The following is a 24,150-nucleotide window of genomic DNA, read 5'->3' as shown; positions in this document are numbered from 1 at the left end:
AAGACTGGACAGCTTCTGTCTTAGTAAAAGGTGATCACATGTTTGTTTTGTTCATTCATTTAACAGTTGAGTGCCCACACCCATCACTGTGCAAGGTGATAGAAATGCAAATAAGACAGATACAGCATCTGCATCCCCCCACCAAATTTACCATCTAACGGACAATACTGACCACTGAAGCAAGACTCCAAGCATGGTTAGTACCTATGCCCAGCATAATAAAAGGAGCACATGAGATTAACACCTAATCTAGATATGGGGGAGGTGAGTTCTGAGAGAAAGCATACAAAAGTTTTGGTGTACAAACCTGGTGTACTGGAAATGGATAAGTTCTCGAAGTAATCTGCAGTCCTAAACAGTACATTAAAGCTGGGATTCCCTGGGAGGCAAGCACTCTACAGTGTAGAACAGGAGAGAATAGAAAAGCTAAAAGATCCAAAGACCCTCATCCATATTCTCCCCTCGTCTCATCTCATTGCCTCCCCCACACACAACTGTGTGACTCACCAAAAGGTTATAGCTTAAAAAAAAAAGAAAGTCAATGCACTCCCCAGATCCTTGGAGAAATGACTGTGACAGTGAATATGAAACAGGCTCCTCATCTTTCTTGCCTTATCATACCTCTCTTGGTATGCACTAGACCCCACCCAATCTGTCATCTCCCTCTGCTAGTCAAAAGCTGATCATGTGGTGGTTTAGTCGCTCAGTTGTATCCAACTCTTTGTGACCCCATAGACTGTAGCCTGCCAGGCTCCTCTGTCCATGGGATTTTCCAGGCAAGAATACTGGAGAGGTTCCCATTTCCTTCACAAGGGGATCTTCCCAATCCAGGGATCGAACCCATGGTTCCTGCATTTCCTACATTGCAGATTTTTTACCGCTAAGCCACCAATGAAGCCCCTGACCTTCATGCTGCTGCTGCTGCTAAGTGGCTTCAGTCGTGTCCGACTCTGTGCGACCCCACACACAGCAGCCTACCAGGCTCCTCTGTCCCTGGGATTCTCCAGGCAAGAATACTGGAGTGGGTTGCCATTTCCTTCTCCAATACATGCATGCATGCTAAGGCACTTCAGTCGTGTCTGACTGTCTGCGACCCCATGGACAGCAGCCCACCAGGCTCCTCTGTCCACGGGAGTTTCTAGGCAAGAATACTGGAGTGGGTTGCCATTTCCTTCTCCACCTGACCTTCATATATATGGCCAAAAAGCACATAAAAAGATGCTAAACATCACTAATTATCAGAGAAATACAAATCAAAACTACAGTGAGTTATCATCTCACACCAGTCAGAATGGTCATCATCAAAAAAAATCTACAAACAATAAATGCTGGAGAGAGTGTGGACAAAAAGGAACCCTGCTACACTGTTGGTGGAAATGTAAATTGGTACAGCTACTATGGAGAACCGAATGGAAGTTCCTTAAAAACTAAAAATAGAACTACCACATGACCCAACAATCCCACTCCTGGGCATCTATCTGGAGAGAAATTAAAATTCGAAAAGATAAATGCATCCCTGTATTCAGTGCAGCACTATTCACAGTAGCCAGGATATGGAAGCAACCTAAATGTCCATTGCCAGAGGAATGAGTAAAGATGTGGAACATACATACAACAGAGTATTACTCAGCCATTAAGAAAGAACAAAATAATGCCATTTGTAGCAACATGGATGGACCTAGAGATTATCATACTAAGTGGAGTAAGTCAAACAGAGAAAGACAAATACATGCTATCACTCATATGTGGAATCTAATTTTTAAAAATGATAAAAATCAACTTATGTACAAAATAGAAACAGACTTACAGATACCGAAAACAAACATGGTGACCAAAAGGGAAAGATGGGGAGGGAGGATAAATCAGGAACTTGAGATTAACAAACACATACTACTATATATGAAAGAAAGATAACCAACAAGGACCTACTGTATAGCACTCTACTCAATATTTTGTGATAATCGATGTGAGAAAAGAATCTGAAAAAGAGGGATATATGTATAACTGAATCATTTTGCTATACATCTGAAACTAACACAAAATTGTAAATCAACTATAATCCAATAACATTTTCAACGTGATCTTACCACTTTTTAAAAAGTGATGTCTTCATTTTAAAATTAAAGAAGCTGAAGCTACATTTCTATACTCTGGCTAATTATTTACGATGCATTTTTGAAAAAACTTTGCCAAGTTTTTTTTTCAATTGGTCTATACAATTATACTAAAGTCTGTATTTAACTCTATAAAAGACAGCTATTTTACCAATATTGCTAGATAAGGCATGATCTAGAAATGAAAAAGGGCAATTAAAAGAAATAGAAATCAACAAGCAGCTCTCAAATAAACTTCAAGTCCTTTGTCCTAAGAAAAGTAAATTAAAAATCACAAGAATATACAGAATTGTAGTTTACACCTGACTCCAAAGAGCTGCAGGGCCATTGCCAGCAGTTACGTTTTAAAACACCATTTAAAAAATTTGAAAAGAAAACAGCCTATCTTCATTCTGTGAGTTCTATAAAGACTTACTCACTTTTAGTTTTTAAACACTTTTCAGAACTATAAAAAACTAAACTAGATGGAAATGTATATATTTATTTTTTGGCCGTGCCACATAGCTTGTGCGATCTTAGTTTCCTGAATAATAAGGGAACCCATGCCCCCTGCATTGGGAGCACAGAGTCTTAACCACTGGGCCACCAGGGAAGTCCCAGGAATCTAATTTTTTTAACAGCACTTTTTAGAGGCTTTAGAGGAAAAACTTGGCTCAAGAGACCAACGCAAAATTGCAAACATTATAAAGCACAGGATGACAAGGAGAATGGGCTGTGACAGACACAGAGGTACTTGCCAAGATATATACATAAACCCAATGTCCTTAAATATAACTGAAACTAAATGCAAAATGATATACAAAAGTCAATCCAAAAGTTGTTAATAATTTTAAATGAAATCTGACAAGTAGACTGTCCTACACCAACGATCTAAAGATATACCAGCAAAGCCCAAAGACAGTGAGGAGAGAGAAGCTAGGATGAATGATGGAAATTCAGGTGGTAGCTGATGAGCACATCAGTTCAACATCATGCATGTACCAAGTGAGCACTGAGAACAGACCCTGCACATGTCACTATGCTAAGCACCTAGAACGAGGCTCCAGAAAAGCAACAGTCTAACAGAAGTGCTGTACGTGAACATGAACAATGAAGATGCAGTGGAACGAGAACTGTCACAGAAATATGCACACAGGACTGGGCAGCTGGGAGACCTGGGGCAGAGAGGGCCAGGGAAGTGGGGGAGCCCACCAAGTCACCCCATAGAGGGGTACCCCAGCCACGGACTTACATCAGCACACAGAGGGATAAGTGACACCTGAAAACAAAATTACACAGTTCACAGATGATGTGGTAAAGAGCTTTACCTCACAGGTCAAATAAGCCTTATCCTTTAAAGAGAACAGAAATCACCAACAAAAATATTATCGATGCCAATCTGAAAGGTGTAACTGAGTTTTGATGGAATTAGGTAAGGGCTGTCTGACATCTGAAGTACAAAACAGACAAGGCTTGGAGCTATGAGAAGGGAACAGGTAACAGGCTGGGAGGGGGGGAGTCAGGGAAGGGCATCTATATTTGCAAAGGTCTAAGAGGGAAAGGTTATGATGCATTTAGGGAACCTCAGCAGATGCATGCCATTACTGGACTGTACCAGGATGGGAGAGGAGGTGTCCAGACAGGCTGAAAAGATGGGAGAGGGTTTGGGACCTGGGCCTGAAAGGACTCTTGTATGACACTAGAAACTCTGTGTGTTATCCTCTGGGCAATGGAAACTCACTGCAGGCTCTTATGAAGGAGAGGAACGTGAGGTCTGTGCCTGAAAGTGATCTTTCAGAGGATACACAGAGGACCAGGAAGCTATGATGAGAGATGGTGAGTGACTTGTGTTGGTGACAGTTCCTTAACTGACTGGTACAGGAGTTAAAGATAATCAAAACTTTCAGTTTATTAACTGAATGGAAGATACTATCATTAAGAGAGGAAAGGGCTTCCCAGGTGACTTAGTGGTAAAGAATCTACCTGGCAATGCAGGAGATGCAGGTTTGATCCCTGGGTTGGGAAGATCCCCTGGCAGAAGAAATGGCAACCCACTCCGGTAATCTTGCCTGGAAAATTCCATGGACAGAGAAGTCTGGTGGGCTACAGTCCATGAGGTCACAGAGAGTCAGACACAATTGAGCACCCACACACAAGCAAGAGAGGAAAAGCTGGTTTGAGATGATGGTAACAAACACTTACTGAGTACTTTTCTAAACCCTTTAATATATTAACTCACTAGAGCCTCACAACAACCCTATGAATGCTCTAATTTACAGATAAGAAAACTGACACACAGAAAGCTTAAGTAAGTTCTCCAAGGTCACACAGTCAATAAAGTCAAAGCCAAGCTTTAAACCCAGACACACTCTCAACTACTATGTAATCCTGTGTGGAATATGACCAATTATATGTCCCTCATGTCACAGGGATATCCAGGGAAATGTGTTTTATTGGCATTTGGAAAACAGAATATTAGGGCTTGGAAGAAAAATAAGGGTTAACAAGATGGATTTTAGAGTCATCAACAAAGTTGATTTCCTGAGGCCATGCGAGAGAGAAGGCCTTTTAGAAGGAAGAGAGCCAAAATGTAAGGCTCAGCAAGAGAGATCCAAGGACACTAGAAAGAATTTTCAAACAACAGTCCACAGCCTGCATCAGTCACCACCACAGAGTGGTATGAGCTTAAAGCTGTCTGGACTTCCTCCTCCTTGTGAAAACAGAGGATCCACTTAACATTTACAGTGTGATAAATCCAGCACTTGGGCTAAAGGATCCCCTTACAGGTTCCATCAGGGAGAGGAGAAGTCTAATAGAAAATGAAACGGGTGAAAGCAAGAAAACAGATAGGCAAAAAAAGAAAAAAAAAAATCGACTGCTCTCAGCTCTTGGGCAATTTGCATCTATGTTTGAGCAAAGCGGCTCCTGCCTTCAGAAAAACAGCAGCAAGGCCAGCTCTCCTCCCAGGCATCCTCTCATAACCACCTCCCTACCCTCCAACCCCCACCAAACCCGGCCTCTGCTCTGCCAAGGGGGCAGGGCCCCAGCCATGCCAGCAACAACGGGAGAGCCAAAAAAAGCAGGAAGGTGCCCTCTTGCAAGGACAGCCCTAAACAAGGATGGCTTCTGCAGAAATCAGCTTTTGTTTTTAATGGTCCTGTTCCAGCAGCTATCACTTGTGGTGCGCCCTGGCTCAAACTAGAAATCAACCAAGTGCAGAGGGAGGAAGAAGGGAATAGCAGCAACAGAGAAAAGAGGAATAGAGCGAAGTGTGGGGCATGTCCTCTGTGAGCACTCAGGTTCTGAGACTGGACAGGGCAGATGCTGAAACAGCAGCGGAGGCGGCCCTGGGCTCCCAGCCCTGCCAGACACGGGCAGGTCCAGGTTGCCATGGTGGCACCCTGCCGGCCGGCAATGTTTCATCAGCGCTCTCTTTCTGCCGCAGTTCCTGTCTTGTGGGCGGCAGCAGCAGCAAGAAAGGAGAAAAAATGTTGTTTGTATCCTAATGGCTGCTGGGTCACTGAACAGTGTGTCTGAAAAGAATAAAGAGAACGTGGTAAGACACAGAGAGACTAACCAAGGTGGGAGCAACCTCCTTCGGGTTGTATTAAGTACAAACTCGACATTCTGTGGATGAAATCCTCTCAGTCTTTTTTTTTGGTACTTAAAAATCCAAGAATCTCAACAGAGATTGTCAGCTTTTGATCAAGGCTCTTTCTCATCTGATTTCTAAAGAGACTTTGGGTTCACTCCTAGGTGAAAGCATGAACTTGGGACCAGGAGAACAAAATGATGTACTGGAGCAGAAGCTGCTGCGGCTCTGGCACTAATCAGACAAATGACTTTCGCACTTTGAAGCCCCAGTTTCTTCATCTGTGAAATGAGGAGGTCAGACTAGATGAATGTTAAGGGTCTTCTACTCTCGTTTATCTTGAGGGCGTTCAGGAGCAACAGAGCCCTTCCAGGTGCCCATGTGTCAAGACACTGATCGTGTCTTCGGGGACACCCAACTCTGAAAGTGGTCAAAACTCAATGAAAGAGATAAATGAACACACTCATGAAGCTATATCCACACATATGATTAAACCAATGTCAGTGGACAGAGATCAAGTCTTATTTATCCTCACATACTCAACACCAAACATGGTCTAGGCACTTGGCTAGTAAACAAATATTTACTGCATGACTTGGAGGCAACTAAATTGCAATATAATGAAATTTTTCAAATTTATCTGTTATGAGTTGAATTGTGTTCCCCCAAAATTCATACGTTGAAGTCCTAACTCACAGGACTTCAGAATGTGACTTGACTTGAAAATAAGGTCCTTAGAAAGCTTATCAAATGAAAAAGAGGTCACTAGGGTAGGCCCTAATCCAATACAACCAGTGTCCTTATGAAGATTTCTGAACACAGACACTCAGAAAGGAAAGGTGACAAGAGGAGACAGAGGGAGGAGACAGCAGTCCACAGGCAGGGACAGCAGCCTGGACCAGATCCTTCCTTCACAGCCCCAACACCTTGATTCTCAGACTTTTAGCCGCCAGGACCAAGGCAAGAAATTTCTATTATTTAACCTACACAGACTGTGATACTTTGTTATGGCAGCCCCAGCAAACTAATACTTGTAAAAGTGGAGAGAATTGTTTGATAAAACATCCCATTATATTCACTGCCCAGATCTTTCATTCCTGCATGCTATCACTAAGCATCTCTAAAACAGATGAATCTTTAAAATAATAATAATAATAAAATAGATGGACCTTTCCTTACATAATTACAATACTGTTTCCAAACATCACAAAATTAATAATTAGAAGACAAATTTAAGTGACAGAAGAAACACACCGTACACTAAAATACATACTTACATAATCCTCCACTAGAACTATTAGCTGGGAAGCTATTAGGGCTTCCCAGGTGGCACTAGTGGTAAAGAACCTGCCTGCCAACTCAGGAGGTGCAGGCTCAATCCCTGGGTCGGGAAGATCCCCTGGGGAAGGAAATGACAACCCACTCCAGTATTCTTGCCTGGAGAATCCCATGGACAGAGGAGCCTGGTGGGCTACAATCCATAGGGTCACAAAAAGTCAGACACAACTGAAGTAACTTAGCATACATAGCACAGAGCTATTAACAGTATTAAAGACAAAATCCCAATTGAATTTTTATGGATAAAATGCTCAGAAGATGAGCAAGACTCTTAGAGCTATTCAATTCCGTAATCAGCTCTCTTAGTCAACATCTTACCTGAGAATCCAAGCCTCTGTTACTTTGTTAAAGTTCAGAAAAGAAAGGAAGAATGCAGTCAGTATTCATGCCCACTCTCTGGTAGCTGAAAATGCACTGTTCAAACTAAACATAAGAAATTTAGCAGACATCTTGAAGCCTTTGTTTTAAAAAAATTAATGTATGCAGTGGTATTTTATGTTAAATTGCACTATTTTAAATACCTGAAAACTGGCACCTCAGCACTCGAAGCCTCTACCTCCCCACCACCACCAAAAAAAAGGCATAACCATACCTTGACAAAGTATAAATCCTGGTTGATTTCCCCAAAACTTTAGAGACTGGAGTTTCCAACACTTCAACAATTAGGCAACTTGTAATCACATGTCCTCTTCTAAAAAGATACTTTTGTCTATTACAAAGAGAAAGGTTAAAATCAGAACAGTCTACTTATAAAAGTTTTTCAAAAGAGTCTTTTGAAAAGCAGTTCGCTTCATCAACTTTCAAAATCAGTCATCTCTGGAAAAACCCACAATCCAGCTAATTAGTCTCAGCTGTTTGTCATATGGCCCACAAACCAGTCAAGTGATTTTGCCCCTTTCAAGCTTTTACTAAAACCCAATCTCCTGGTCTCTCAGACAGAAGGCAGCTGTATTAACCTCTTCCAGTGTTAGAAGACTTACACTTCAACTTTTTCTTTTCCCCTCAACCAAACAAGTAGAATATTTGTTTTCTTGATAAAACATATTTAAAAGTATTGCGTTCTAAAGGTCCGTAAGGGTTATATTAATATTGCGTGTATGTGTTTATTTGCTCAGTCATGTCCAACTCTTTGAGACCCCATGATGTAGCCCGCCAGGCTCCTCTGTCCATGAGATTTTCTAGGCAAGGATACTGGAGTGGGTATCCACTTCCTCCTCCAGGGGGAATCTTTCCAACCCAGGGATTGAACCCATGGCTCCTGCCACGTCTCCTGCATTGCAGGCAGATTTTTTTTTTTTTTTAAACTGCTGAGCCACTGGGGAAACCCTTACATTAATATTGCTTCTTTATTTATAATTAGCAATATTTTATTAATACTGCTTTGTCGTATTTACAAGGCCTGATTCAAGCAAACACCACAGGAGATCAGTCTAAGTTGAGGAAGTGAAGGGACTTCCCACACATCTCGTTCTGGCCTCCAGACCCATAAGGAAAACTCTCTGCCTGGCAGTCCACCCAGGTACCTTGCTGGCATCTTAAATTCAACATGTCTGGCCCTCCACTTACCTCCTGAGCTCTTCTCTGTAGACCCTGATTCACACCCACTTCTCCTGTGTCTTGAGTAACAATCCCAACGCACAGCCAGCCAGACATCTGATGTCTTCAATGACTCCTCCCTCCCTCCCCTCCCACTTCCACTGACCACTGGGATCTTTCCTCCTCTAGTGTTTATTCCACGTGTTTATCACTTCTCATCTGGATGGCTACAGTCAACCACACATTTGATTTTCTGGCCCCCAACCTGGCCTCTCCACTGACCCATCCTCCCCACTGCACCCAAAGTGATCTTTCAACAAGGTAAGTGGGTGTCCATCACTCTCCTCAGTAAAACTAGTCAGGGGCTCCCCACAATCTTCGCAGTAACATCCCCACTCCCTAGGCCTCTGCCTTCCCTGTCATCTACTGTTCCCAGCCTCCTGACTCCAGCCACCATAGCTAGTTGGAATTCTCTAAAACCAGTGATTTTAAAAATGGGAAAGCAGTGTCATCAGCATCATGTGGGAAGCTGTTAGAAACGCACATTCATGGGCCCGCCCCAAGCCTACAGAGTCAGAGGTTCTAAGGATGAGGGCAGAAGTCTATAGTTTAACAAGCCCGCCAGGTGATTTTGATACACTCACCTGAGTGCACCTGCTGTAAACCCACAGGCTCTGTTCACTAAGAGACTTAGCCCTTTGGTTCCCTCTGCCAGTAATGCTGCCTCGGATGCCCCTTCTCTGTGCTGCCTCTTTCCTAGGGCAGGTCAACCCTGTATGATAATTATCCAGTTGATTCTTTGCTGGTTGGTTAATACCTTGAAGACAGGAACTGTGTCTTATCCGACTCACTCATTCCACAAGCCTCTAGTTAAACACAGGCCTGTCACTGGGATAGATGTTGGGCATAAAAACGAATGACGTATCCTTCACCTCACGGGGTAGCCACCCTCTCATTTGACCACTCCAAGTGTGACTGAAGACTCCACTGATACAATCTATAAAACCTATCACAAACCTCCAGAACTGTGAGCAACTGTAAAAGCCTGAACATAACCAGTCTGACATCATCTGGTAGAAGAAAACCTCTGGGCCACAGACCGATACCTCCTGTCAGATCAGCAACAGCATTAGATTAGAAATAAAGTGCACAATAAATGTAATGTGCTTGAATCATCCTGAAACCATTTCCCTCCCCCGCCCCATTCCATGGAAGAAGAGTCTTCCACCAAACCAGTACCTAATGTCAAAAAGGTTGGGGACCACTGCTCTAGAATTTGGAGAATAATTTAGTAAGGGAAAGTACCAAAATGTTTAAATCCCACATAAAAATTCATTACAGTTAGCTTATTCTAAATTACAGTAGAAGTGGAGGAAAGTTTGATATTAGCACTTCTCAATCTTCAATCCCTAGGAGTGTCCCAGGGATTTTTTGTTAAAATGCTAATTCTGATTCAAAGGCCCAGGTAGAGCCCAGGATTTCTGCATTTCTAAACAGCACTCAAGTGACACCCAGGTAACAACGATGTTTCTAGTCCTAGAACTACAGTATGAGTAGCAAGCAAAACTTCGACAACCACCTTTTTCATAGGACTGTATCAGTCTTCCCCTTAGAGCAACACTGCCTTTTTATGACCCCTTTGCATTGAAAGCTTTCTCCAGGGTCTTTCAGGCTTCAGGGTAAAGATAGCACACTAAACACATTTAGTTCTATGACCTCTCAAACTGAAACCTTATAAAGCAACTACACTCCAATAAAAATTTTTAAAATAAATATAAGAGCTTTAAACTGTAACACTTTATATTGACTTATAGAAGTTATCTTTGCTAACTGCACACTGTGTGGCATTTCTGTTTCCTGAAAAATGGATTGGTTTAAATATATATGCAGAGATGTGCTGGGAAAATAAGAAAAAAACAAAAGTAGATGAACAAGAGGTAATTGATTAGCAGACTTAGGAAACCAGACTCCTTATCTGCCAGTAGAGAAACACTGGCAGAGCAACTCATCACAGAATCTCCAGAAAGGGCTTAGGCAGTCAGAGCCCCAATACCTCTGGGGGAGGGGAGAGCATAAAGTGAGGCTAAAATAATGGATGTCTGTTTACACCCCAAACCCCAGCCTTGCCAGCCTTGTGACTCCTCTAGCTCCAGAAGAAGTGGAACGTCTATTCTCCAGAGAGAGTAAAACTCCAAGAATCAAACTCGCAGGGGGTCTCTGAGTCATACCAACTTTAGTGGAGGCAGGGGAGGCGCTGCAAAGTTGCATAGTATTAATAAATATGAAGACACCTCCACCATACACCTACACGCTGGACTTCCAAAAGGCAGGCATACTCCACAGGCAAGTGCTTCAAGTCGTCTTCTCAGGAGACTGACCAACCCAGGAGGGAAGCCTAAACATAAATAGAAGTCCGTGACATACTGAGCTAGCTACAACTATAATGTAACTGTTGGGAGAAGGAGGAGATGGAAATCTTATGCATGTGTGGTCGGGGTGGGTGGAAAAGCAAACTAAAATTTTCTTTTTCCATAGTAACACATCAATAGAAGATGCCTAAAACTGAAAATCAATCATACAGGAGTACAAGTACGTCATTAGGATACAACAACCAGCAAGTGTCAACTCATTGCAAGAACTGAAAGCAGCTGACTCAGGAGAGCAGGAAATGAGCCGCGGGCGGAGATTCTGATGACTTCTACTAACAGTCCTTGCAGAACTATGCCCTGATAAAATTTTTAAAATTAATTAATACAAGGAGACATGTAATGCCCAGCCTTAAAGTTTTATTCCACCACTCCCCCTTTGGATGATTCAGGCCATCACAATAAACACCACTAATGTGCGCTACACTTTTAGGGATCTAAGGCCTACATGGAAACAGGATGCTGAGGATCTGGGCCCTGGACTCAGGCTGCCTGGATCTGAATCCCAGCTTTACTACTCACTGGCTGTGTGACCTTCACCAAGTTACCTAACCTCTCTGTGCCTCAGTTTCCTCATTGGTGGAACAATAGGGTTATTTTGTAAAAATGAGTCATGTTATACTATAAAGTGCTTAAAACAGTATTCGGCACCTAGTACAGCAATAGCTGCTCTCTTTTAAGGTATGTTTGCCACTATATTAAGGCCTCCTGACACTATTGATCTTGTCTTTTATTAGTTTGTATTTCATTCTCCCTGCCTTCACCTTCTCTGTCAGTCAGCCAGCTGTCCCTCACCACAGTAATCAGAGTGCCTTTCTAGGGTCACTCCCCCCCCCACCAATGTGCAGCTTCTAACTGACAAGGCACCTGGAATCCAAATAGCCAAGATCAGAATTATGTATGCAGTGGAGAAAAATACGTACCACAAAGTGTTCTGAAGGTCTCTCTGTGAGGCAAATCGGCACACTTCCATATATGTACCATCTATCAGACAATTCAGAATCCTTTGGGCTTACTTCCTAGCCATCAACTGTAGGTCAGTGAGCTGGGGGACACTCAGGGTAACGAACTATCCTAGTTTACCCGGGCCTGCATTTTAGCAAAGCCCTGCATACCTGGCAACCCCAGTTCCAACACTGGTCAAAATACTCAATCCTTTGAGCCTGTTTCATCAGCTGTAAAATGAAGGATAATATTTACTTTGAAAGTCTATTGAAGAGTAAATGAGAGAATGTTCATATGATTCCTGACACACAGTAAGCTTGCAATAAATGGTAGCTCTAGCTACTGTACTCAGTTACCTATTGGTATTACCAACTCTGATATCAGCAGCAAAATAAATTATCTTTAGAAACTTAACCTGTACCTTGATTATTTTCTTACCAGAAAAATAATTTACCTTATACACAGTGGATTCCAGGAAGCTGAAATGTTTGCTTTCCCAAATTCCCTTCCAAACTTTTCCTAATAATTTGTTTCAGGGACTAGGCCTTGTTAAAGAAATGTAATAGTTCACCAGTACTGATTTATCCACTGGGCAAAGGCCTAAGAGGTTTCCACCAGCTTTGGATACATGCATTGTTTTCACTACGGGGATCCTAGGGTACTTAGGTAAACTTCTTGAGGAGAAATCACCATTCCAACTCACCAAAAAAAAAAAAAAAAGAGGACATCAGGCATCATACCTGAAATTATTTTAAAATTTGCATCTCACTTTTTCCCTTCATAATGGCACCAAGTCATTGTCTCCTGATGGATTGACAGTTCATTCACTAAATATGTCCATTCTATGCCTGAAAAATAAGGGATCATATCATCAAACAGATGAAATGCCATTTCTTGCCTCAAAAGCTGAAGCAACTCAGTACTCAACAGATACTCATTTCAGCCTGGAGGAGATGGCTCACTTTGGGGCAGTTCACCAACACACGGGTGAAGCTGTTACATGGAAAGCTGCACAATTTGGGGGTAGATAACTGAAAGGATCACAAGTTACTCAAAGCCAGACATGGCCTGCAAACATCGAGGCAGCAGAGAGAGCACAAACAGCCAGGCATATAAGAACCTTCTCTGGGGGCTTCCCTGGGGTGAATAAGAATCCACATGCCAATGCAGGGGACACTGGCTCGGGAACATTCCACATGTCCTGGAGCATTAACTAACCACAACTACTGAGCTTGTGCTCTAGAGACCTGGAGCTACAACTACTGAGTCCAAGTGCCCACGAGCCAGCAAGTTTGCAACTACTGAGCTCGAGTGCTTCAACCACTGAAGCCTGTGCTCCTAGAGGCTGTGCTCTGCAACGAGAAGCCACTGCAATGAAAGCCCATGCACTGCACCTAGATAGTGGGCCCCGCGCTCTACAACTAGAGAAAGCCCACGTGCAGCAACGAAGACTCAGTGTAGCCAAAAATAAATAAATAAAGCAGTGTGTACATGTCAAAAAAAAAAAAAAGATCTTTCTCTGTACAAGTTCCCAAGATCCTTCCTCCATGCTCATATTTCTTCCCCATCCAGTGCCCGAGGTCTGTGAGCACAAAACACTGGTGAACCACAGAAACTCTGAGGAGCCTTGAGAGACATCTGGTCCAGCTACTGAAGCAAGAGTGAATGGATCCAGGAGAGAACTTTCTCCAAAGCCCACTGGCAGCAGAATCATCTAGAGTACCTGATGAAAATCCAAAGTCCTGGGTTCCATCAGGCCCCTGAATGAGGCCCTCTGGGAAGGCAGCGAGGGAATCTGCATTAATAACAAGATTCTCCAAAAGACTCCCAACTGTGCATAAAAAGCCTGGAGAGCAACTGCTCTAGGGAGACAATAGAGAGCAAAATGCACAACCAGAGCTGGGCAAATAACTCTCATTTAACCTCCACCAGCGTCAGATTCCAAATCTGTAAAATAGGGATAATAATACCTACACAGCAGGATGGTTGAGAATGATATGAGAATTAAATGAGACAAGTAATAGCTTCCAACACACAGCTTCACATGAAACAGGTGTTCAACAAGTATTAATCCACCCCACCTTGTGTAGCAGACTAATGAAGATTTATAACAAAAGTCCCTATTTTGAGCAATTGTTACCAAGGAAAGCAGATGGCTGTCTTAAGTTAAGGCCTCCATGTTAATGAGTCACCAACTAAAAGGCCAAGGCCAGCAGCTTTAACCACTGGTTGGGTTGTAAAAAGTACAAGCTTCAATAGGCATGAGAATCTCCTGGATGGCTTGAAAACACAGCCTACTGGGTCATCTTTGGAGTACAGAATCAGCAGTTCTGGGCTGAACTGAGAATCTGTATTTCTAACAAGTTCTTGGGTGGTGGTGGTGGTGTTGGTCTTGGAACCACACTTTGGTCATCACTCTATTAAACTCAAACTGATCTGACACCTTGTAACAAAAAAGGACAGCAAAGCTAGATGCATTTCCTGTTTGACACCAGACTGGTTAGTTGCATGTCAATAAAGAAAAAAGTAATAAACCCACAATTTCCGAGGCAGCCCCACCTCTGCCCCTGAGAATCTTTCTCACTACATTTTTGAATGGTGCAGAAAGAAGGCTGGGAGACTTGAGAGCCATCTCCCAGCCGCTCAGGTGGGTACCCCTGAGTGAGACACCTGATCTCTTTGAGCCTCAGTGTACTCGCCTGGGGACAGAGGTGGGCTCGGTCACTGGTTCCCAAACCTGGCGGTGCCCCATCCATCACTACAGCAACATTTTAGATAAAACATGAATTCCCTAGCCCTAAGGCCAAGCCTCACAAATCAGAATCTCCTAAGAAGAGACTGACGGAGAAGGCAATGGCACCCCACTCCAGGACTCTTGCCTGGAAAATCCCATGGATGGAGGAGCCTGGTAGGCTGCAGTCCATGGGGTCGCTAAGAGTCGGACACAACTGAGCGACTTCACTTTTACTTTTCACTTTCATGCATTGGAGAAGGAAATGGCAACCCACTCCAGTGTTCTTGCCTGGAGAATCCCAGGGACGGGGGAACCTGGTGGGCTGCCATTTACGGGGTTGCACAGAGTCGGACACGACTGAAGTGACTTAGCAGCAGCAGCAGCAGTAAGAAGAGGCTGAAAAAATGTGGTTTTGCATGTTTTAAATAAAAGCTCCCTATGTGATTTTTGGGTTTCCCTGGTATCTCAGCTGGTAAAGAATCCACCTGCAATGCAGGAGACCCCAGTTTGATTCCTGGGTGGGAAAGATCCCCTGGAGAAGGAATAAGCTACCCATTCAAGTATTCTTGGGCTTCCCTGGTGGCTCAGATGGTAAAGAATCTGCCTGCAATCCAGGAGACCTGGGTCCAATCCATGGATTGGGAAGATCCCCTGGAGGAGGGCATAGCAACCCACTCCAGTATTCTTGCCTAGAGAATCCCCATGGATAGAGGAGCCTGGCGGGCTGCAGTCCATGGGGTCGAAAAGAGCTGGACCCATCTGAGCAGCTAAGCGCAGCACAGCACATGTGATGTTCACGGGCAGCCAGTTCTGAGCAACTATCCCCAAGGTGATCTTTCAGGCCCCTTCCAGCACTAAAGCCTGGATCTTCTGATTTCTAGGCCCCTATGCCAGAGTCTGTGCTTACCAAGTAGCTTTGTCCCATTTTATTTGTTTCCCACAGAGTTCCTACTAGAGGATCTGAATACATTCGTCTTCAAAGAAAAGAAACTAGTCTGCTTAACACTTCCATTTTTCTCATGTATCAAACTGACACTGAGGTTTTAATTTTAAAAAATAAAGTCCAGTGCTTAACAGCACAAAACAAGCAACCCAATCAAAAACTCGGCAGAAGACCTAAGTGGACATTCTTCCAAAGAAGACATACAAACGGCCACGAGGCACATGAAAAGATGTTCACCATCGCTAATTATTAGAGAAACACAAATCAAAACTACCACACACCACTAGAATGGCTGTTATCAAAAATTCACAAGCAATAAATACTGGAGAAGGTATGGAGAGAAGGGAATCCTCCTATATTGTTGGTGGGAATGTAAGCTGGTACAGCAAGTATGCAGACAGTTTTGAGGTTCATCAAAAAATAGAGCATCCACTCCTGAGCATATATCCGGAGATAAACATGACTCAAAAGGTTACATGCACCCCAATGTTCACTGCAGCACTGTTTACAACAGGCAAGACGTGGAAGCAGTTTAAACATCCATCGACAGAGGAATGGATAAAGATGATGTGGTACATGTATACAACGGAATATCACTCAGGCATTAAAAAGAATGAAATAATGCCACTTGCAGCAACATGGATGGACCTGGAGAGTGTCATACTCAGTGAAGTCAGACAGAGAAGGAAAATCTATGACATCCCTTATACGTGGAATCTAAAAAGAAATGACACAAACAAACTTACAAAACAGAAAGAGACTCCCAGACTTCGAGAATGAACTTATGGTTGCCAGGGGAAGGATGGGGAGAAGAGTTAGATGGCGAGTTTGGGACGGACATGTACACATTGCTGTATTTAAAATGAATAATCAGCAAGGACTTACTGTGCAGCTCATGGAACTCTGCTCAGTGTTATGTGGCAGCCTGGATGGGAGGGAGGTTTGGGGGAGAATGGATACATACTCCCTTCTATGTTCACCTGAAACTATCACAACATTGTTAATCAGCTATACCCCAATACAAAATAAAAAGTTTGAAAACAATTTGGTCACAGCAGGGGAGGGAGAAGGTAGGAAGACTTGAGAGAGTAGTACTGAAACATATATATTACCATATGTAGAATAGATAGCCAGTGGGAATTTGCTGTATGATGCAGGGAACCCAAAGCCGGCGCTCCGTGACAACCTAGAGGAGTGGGATGGGGAGGGAGGGAGGAGGGAGGTTTAAGAGGGAGGGGACATGTGTGTGCCTGTGGCTGATTCATGTTGATGTATGGCAGAAACCATCACTATACTGTAAAGTAATCATCCTCCAATTAGAAAATAAATAAGTAAAAAGCATAAAAACAACAACAATAAAACATAAAGTCCAATGTAGGAAAAAATAGGAATTAACACAGACCAAGCAATCTTCTCTCACACCAACTTCCTGGTTACCTGCTCTATCATTCATTCACTATCACCTGAGCATCTCCCATGTGCCAGGCATTATTTTGGGTGACAAGTATCCAGAATTTTACAAAACAAAGTCCCTGCTGTCACAGAGAGAACAATTAGCAGAAAGAGATAGATAATGTTAACATAGAGATAAAATAATTTCAAACAGTAAGAAGTCCTGTGAAGACCATAAAGTATAATAGGATAGAGGCTGACTAAAGACTACTTCCAACAGAGTGATCAGGGATTACTCTGCTGCCAAGGGACCACCCAGGTGAGAATCTAGAGAAAAGAATTGTGGGCAAGTGCAGATGCTCTGAGGAAGGCAAGAGGTTGGCGTTTCTAAGGAATAGAAAGGGAGGAGGCACAGGGCTGAGCTGAGGACAAGGAGGCCAACAGGGCTCAGATCATGGGGACACTTAGATCATGGTTGGAACATTTGGATCTTATACCAACCACAGTGGTAAGTGACTGAGGAATTTCAAACAGAAGGATATGATCTGATTTACATTTTTAAAAATATCACTGGCTTTGCATGAGGAATGGGTTACAGGGAGGCGGGGGTAGCTAGAATGAGACCAGAAAAACAGCAGTACAGGCAGGAAGCAACGGTGGCCTTTAGCTGGCAGCTCGTACATAGCCATAGCTGATGCTCAGACATTTCTGGACCGCTCTAACATAGGTGAAAATCATTAATATATTTGTTTCACTTCCTGTGATATTTCACAGGAGTCCAAGGGAGAGACACTGCTGGTTACAATTAAGAAAGGCTAGCACAGGGGCATAGAAAGAACCAGCAGACTTGTCTTCTGGAACCCTCTCTGCCATCAGGTTGTTATGTGACCATGGGCACATTTCTGAACCTGTCAGATGGAGAGGCTAGGCTCCCTGGTTTCTAAGATGCCCACCAGCCCTTAAGTTACATATTTCTATAAGTGTAACAAGTGAGGTTTCCTTATCTGGGTGGCAAGAGGGGCTGCTGACTCAGGGTTGGGGTTTCTGCCATTGACTTTGAATCTCCCAGAAAGGCTCTAGCTAAGCAGGAAATGGGGTTTCCATGAAGAAGCTGTCCAGTCTTGCTATTTCCTTGGGAAACTCTGGGATCTGGGGCACCTCTAGTACAAGGGTATAGTGACCAGCTGGGACTCTGTGGAGTAGACACTCCCGGGCATCTGAGAGCCTGCTGTGCTGAGGGGCTGGGGGCCCCGCCTCTGAGGAATTCAGGGGCCAAGTCCTCAGTCCTCCCTGAGGATTGCTGGCAGCCTTCCACCTGCACTCAATCACAAGGCAGCCAGGCCCTGCCGCCTGGCTCCTGCTTCCTACCGGCAGACTGTTCCCACACTGTCCACTCCCCTCACATGGCCCACCGGGCACCTTGGCGAGGACCTCACCCTGGGATCCCTAAGGGCAGGGCCCTCGGTCCTAACTGCCCGTCAGAATCCCCAGTGGAGATGTAAAATACATACACATAGATGTATGTAAAATATATACACATAGATATAAAATACATACAAACAGAGATGCCTGGGCCCTACCTCATACCTGATGACTCACTCAGAACTGGGGGTAAGGGAGAGGTTAGAAAGACCACAAAAGTGGAGTTAGGCTTAGTTCACTTTACATGACGGAGAGAATGTGGACTTTAGGAAACTGCAGGCCAGAGAGGTTCCACAACGTGTCTAACGCAGGGTTTCTCTGCCTTGACCCACTGACATGGTGGGCAGGATGATTCTCTGTATCGAGGGGCTGTTCTGTGCACTTTGGGGTGTTTAGAGGCATCCCAGGTCTCTGCCCACTAAATACCTGCAACTGCCCAGCTATGGCAACCAGCCACATCTCCAGATGTTGCTCAATGCCCCCTTGAGGAAGAAGGAGCTGAAAACAGCCTAATTAAGAACCGCCAGTGTAATACCACTTAGTTAATTATTGGCAAAGTTAGAAACTAAATACTGATCCACTAGTTCCTGGCGGAGTTGGTTCCTCCACACTGAAGCAGGAATTCTGGAACACAGGGCTGAGTCACCCCCCAAGGAAACACCACAACCCGCTCTGCGGCCCTCTGTGCCTAAGCGGAGCGGGGCGATGAAGAGCTGACCTTGCCCCTGATGAAGGAAGTCCAGCCTGGAATGGCCAGAGCTGGTCTCTAGCATCTGATTGGAAGAACAACACCTTATCTTTTCAAGGGCTGCTAGACCTCTTTACTCATCCCTGGGGTTGCTCCCTTGCAATGGTGAGATACATTATGAAAATGAATCACACTGCAGGAAACAAATTCTGACCACACCCTTACCCTTGGATTATATTTTAAAATTCTCAGGTATCTCAAACAGACATTTAAGTCAAGACCTATTTCTGTATGTCTCATTCCTCCCCATATTAGAACTAATACAGCAAGAATAATAAGAATGAAAAAACCTTACCGTAAGCTTCCATTAGCTGATTGAGGCCCTGTTTTTGTGTCAAATGATACAAATACGCAGGCGATAAGTAACCAGCCACATGCAGATAAGACTCGACCAGCTGCCCACGTGGTGGGATCAGAGCAAGATAGATGAGCAGCAGTTAATAAGAATGAACAGATTTTTCAGTCTCTTGGCAACCAATTTTATTATTATGCTTTGACCTGGCAGCTGGTAAGGCTTTGTATGAATTAATCAACAGGCTATGAAAAAACAGGATTAGTGGCTCTGAAATATGGTATTCTCGCAGCAGTCAGAGAAAGGATGCTTTTTTCTAAGGCCACTTTCTTAAATAAGTACAGATAACTTTAAAACAGTAAGCAAACTGTGTTTTAAAAGAACACATCTCTAAAGAGGAAGTCACATACACCTATCTACTGCATCAATCCTTACCATGTATCTTCCATATCTGTTCTACCAAATTACAAGAAGATATGGAGTGTCAAAGGAGGCCACTCAAAGCAGGCGCCCTTCAGTGAGACAATACTTGGTGGTTGTGGAATTATTCTCAGCAAGTCCTCCTGAATCAAAGCATCTTACAGCAAACACTCAAAGGGGATGAGAATAATAACCAGACCTTAGAAGGAATAAAAACACATGGAAAGATGGGATTTCTGGCATCACCACAGGAATATAACCAACGGTGGCTTTCAAAGGCCCTGCGGTTCTCAGAGAAAAGTCAAGCATGTCCTTGAGGGTGGCTTTGCCTGCCACATAACAGATCTAAGGATCAGGACAGCAGGACAGTGAGCAATCACGGAACGGTGGCAACAGAAGTGATTAAAGATTAGCATGAAAACATAAGCAACTTACACATGATCTCTTAAGGGAAGATTTTGTGCAGCAGACTAACCACTGGACCCAGAGCTCCAGTTCTGGCTCTACCACTAACTGTGTGATCTTAGAAAACGACAACATCTCTGGAGAAAAATTTCTTTTACCACAAAACACTAGAGGAAAATGGAATCTTAGCCCACTGTCTTCTAATTCTGATAATCCTTGAGTTTACATGCCCTCTCCTTCCTAAGACAGACACATGTGCTATTATCAAAATGAGCCATAGCTCAGTTATTCTGTGGACATTATCATAATCGACGCATTTACTGCCCAAAAACATAAATTTACCAGACCAGAGTTACCACATTAAATCCAAGACACCACATTAAATCTGCCACTCATAGGAAAAAAAAAAACAACTAATTTTTTTAGTATAAGTGTGTCCCAAATATTGCATGGGACATACTTATAGTAAAATATTATTTGTTGTTCATCCAAATTTTTTTAAAATCTGGCACACTACCTCTGACCCCACATTCAAAGTGTAATCTCAACTCTCAAAAGTCTGATTTCATACAGGTGGGTGGTTCCAAGTGTGGCTGAAGCACTAAATGTGAGGCCTTCTCATGGATGACACACACAGAGGCAAAAAGTAAAACAAAACAAAAGCAGGCAAGGAAGAATGACTTGCAACATTTGTACTGAGTAGGTGAGGCATCAGATTTTATTAAACAGTGAGTAGAATATCAATGTGAGTAGACCTCAATCATACAGGGAAAAGAATGTGGTGCACTGCCTGATCAGTCAGGAGGCCAAAACAAGGTGGGTGCTCAGAGCTCCACACCTCTCACCTTTTGGACACACAGTCATTTGCAAACCTTTCATCTCTTCCTCCAACTCAGAGCTCTTGTCTGCTCCCCAGATAATCAGCTTAAAGGAAACCAGACCATAAACTGGAACTTCCTGACTACGAGGCAGAGGAATAAATATGATCAAGGGAAAACTGCACACAGCATATAAAGCGAAGGCCGTGAAAGGGAAAAATTCCTCTCTTCAGCAGCCAACCTTGTTCTAACAATAACTAGGCAATCTTGCTGCATAGAGGCTCACAATTCATTTGTTTTTTAAATTGTGGGCCGCTTTTTTAAATATATAATTTTATTTTCTTATTTATTTTTGGCTCCAAAGCACAGGCTCAATAATTATGTCACACGGGCTTAGTTGCTTGGCAGCATGTGGGATCCTCCTGGACCAGGGATCGAACCCGCATCTCCTGCACTGGCAGGCAGATTCTTTACCGCTGAGCCATCAAGGAAGCCCGTTAGCCAGCTTTATTGAGGTATAATTGAGATAGAACATTGTAAGATATTTAAAGTGTACATCATTTTAAATTTGACATATGTGATTTGACATATGTACACATTTTGAAAGGGATTCCCCCACCCATCTTCCCCCACCCATCAAGTTAACTAGGGCTCGCATTATTTACACCCACACACATATACATGCCATGGGTGTAAAAATAATCCTTTTTCATAGTTTGTAGTGAATATATGGGCTTCCCTGGTAGCTCAGATGGTAAAGTGTCTGCCTACAATGCAGGAGACCCAGGTTCGATCCCTGGGTCGGGAAGATCCCCTGGAGAAGGAAATGGCAACCCACTCCCAGTATTCTTGTCTGGAGAATTTATAGATATGGCATATTCCAAGATAAGTTTAACAATGGAAAGCTAGTTCAATTTTTAAAATGCCACAGCGATTACTATACTCTCCAGGCCAGTTAATTCAATTCTCGGTGAGAAAGGTCGGCAGGAAACCTCTCTCAACTCTAGCCAATACTGCTTTATCAGCAACAGCAGGATGAGGTGGAGTAAAACAAGATACTTAACATCTACAGGCTGAGAAAAATTAAATATATGGACTAGAGGTTTCTAATGGTGAAAACAAATCCAAGTTTATTCATTAACTTATGGGCACACTCAGCAAGAGTGTATTGAACACTTCTCTGTCTATGATAGCTTACAGTACAGGAATCACAGAGGAGATGAAGCCACGCTCTGCCTCCAGGATATTACAATCCCATCACGGAAATAAGGCCACATATGCAGAATCAGTTGACAGTCTGAAGTCATTATGCAATTAAAAGTCAAAATGAGTCTCATAATTGGAAATTTCAGTTACAAGCCAGAGAAAGAGTAAATTCACTGCACTGCAAAATATTCATCAGGAAATGAAACTCCATTTTCTCAAATGTCCAAGGAATTTCACTCTCCCTAGATCAGCACAAGAAACCAAATCACTAGAGACAGGTGCTGAAGGCCTCCTCCCAGTCTGCCCAAGTCCTGCCCTCGGGAAGGACCCAAAGTCCTCACCTTTCTGCTTTGTTTGACCCTTCCCTTCCTTTGTTTGACCTTTGTTTGACCTTTCCCTTTCCAAGAAGAGTAAGACCATTCTCTCCAGGGAAAAAAGTGGATAGAAAAGGAGAGAAAGAGGAGTTACTGGTGTAGCTATGGACACTGCAAATGGGAAGGAAGAGTGAGAAAGAAATAGCAGAGTGATCCTCATTTCTCAGGTTCTCATTCCCTTTTCATTCACTCAACATGTTCTTTTTCAGGGTTTAATATGTGCCAGAAACCATTCCAGGTGCTACCTCCACCAGAGCAAATAAGACAAATCCCTGACCTTCATGGAGCTTGTACTCTACCAGTGGGAGACAGATGTGTGTGTGCAATGACTAGTGCTACAGATACTCTAAAGAAAAATAAGGTTAAAGAGGAAGAAAATGTTGGGTGGGGGGGTGGGGGACGCTAATTTAGATGGGATGGGACAAGAAAGCATCTCTAATGAAATGACTTGATTTGAATGAAATGAGTGAGTAAGCAGTGCAGACTTTTGAAGGAAAAACATTCCAGACAGAGGAAACAGCAAAGGTCCTGAAGTGCGGCTGAAGGGGAGTGAGAAAAGAAGCGAGTGATGGAAGATGAAGCTACACACCAAGTAAGGGACTGCCAGAGACAGAGGTTTCCCTCTGGTATAACAAGCCACTGGTGAGTTCTGAGCACAGGGCTGAGTGACAGGAATGGCTTCGGCAACTTTGTTAAGAACAGACCATAGAGTGGTGAAGGTGGAAGCAGGCTGGCCCTGCAGGAGGCTTTTGAGTAATCCAGGTTGACAAATGAAAGGAACTTGGTGGGTGCAGTGAAAATGTTACAAAATGGTTCCTATCCTAGATACAGTTTCAAAGCAGAACTAATGAATTCTGCTGAGAGACTAGATGTGGGATATGAGACAAAGAAAAGAATCAGGGGTGACCCCCAGCTGTTGAGTCTGAGCACCTGTAATAATGAAGTTGTCATTAACTGAGACAGGGGAGACTGAGGGAAAGCAGGTTTGGAAGAGGAAAATCAAGAGTCTGGCTCCTAGAGACTGTGGCCCACTTCAACACCCTTACATCTGTTGTAAAATCAGGCAACAGCAATTGAAACGCTGATCCTAAATTACATATGGAAATTCAAGGGACCCAGAATAGCCAGAGCAGTCTCAAAAAACAACAAAGTGGGAGGACTCACACTTCCCCATCTCAAAACTTATCACGTACATAGTTAATAAAGAGGAGAGTGTGATACTAGCATAAGGATAGACATGCAGCTCAATGGAGTAGAGCTGAGAGTCTAGAAATAAACCCTCACATTTACTGTCAATTTATTCTCCACACAGGCACCAATGGTATTCAAAAGGGGGGAAAATAATCTTTTCAACAAATGCTGCTGGGAGAACCTGATGTCCACATGCAAAAAAATAGACTCCTACCTCACACCATGTACAAAATTAACTTAAAGCAAGCCAAAGATGGAAATGTAAGAGCTAAAAC

The 24,150-nt window shown here is 43.3% G+C and overlaps 1 protein-coding gene and 1 non-coding gene across 8 annotated transcripts in view; one reads left to right on the top strand and one right to left on the bottom strand.

The window, feature by feature from the left end:
- Positions 1-24,150, bottom strand: part of RAB27A (RAB27A, member RAS oncogene family) — an 85,637-nt gene that overhangs the window by 55,592 nt on the left and 5,895 nt on the right. For 3 of the 7 annotated variants that reach the window (XM_043471915.1, XM_043471917.1, XM_043471913.1), the window contains exon 2: positions 7,616-7,732. The exons of 2 other annotated variants lie outside the window; for them this stretch is intronic. The gene's annotated coding sequence lies outside the window, so the exon portion shown is untranslated. Of the gene's footprint in view, positions 1-7,341; positions 7,364-7,615; positions 7,733-12,670; positions 12,779-24,150 lie in introns of all 7 variants that reach the window. 2 more of the 7 variants (XM_043471918.1, XM_043471916.1) reach the window with 2 other exon arrangements.
- Positions 21,841-21,912, top strand: TRNAC-ACA. The gene has a single exon. It is a non-coding gene; the product is annotated as a tRNA-Cys (tRNA).

This window comes from Cervus canadensis, chromosome 6, assembly GCF_019320065.1.
Source record: "Cervus canadensis isolate Bull #8, Minnesota chromosome 6, ASM1932006v1, whole genome shotgun sequence".
NCBI classification, from domain to species: Eukaryota; Metazoa; Chordata; class Mammalia; order Artiodactyla; family Cervidae; genus Cervus; species Cervus canadensis.
Note: the sequence above shows the minus strand (reverse complement) of the source record. Positions and strands in the feature narration are given on the sequence as shown.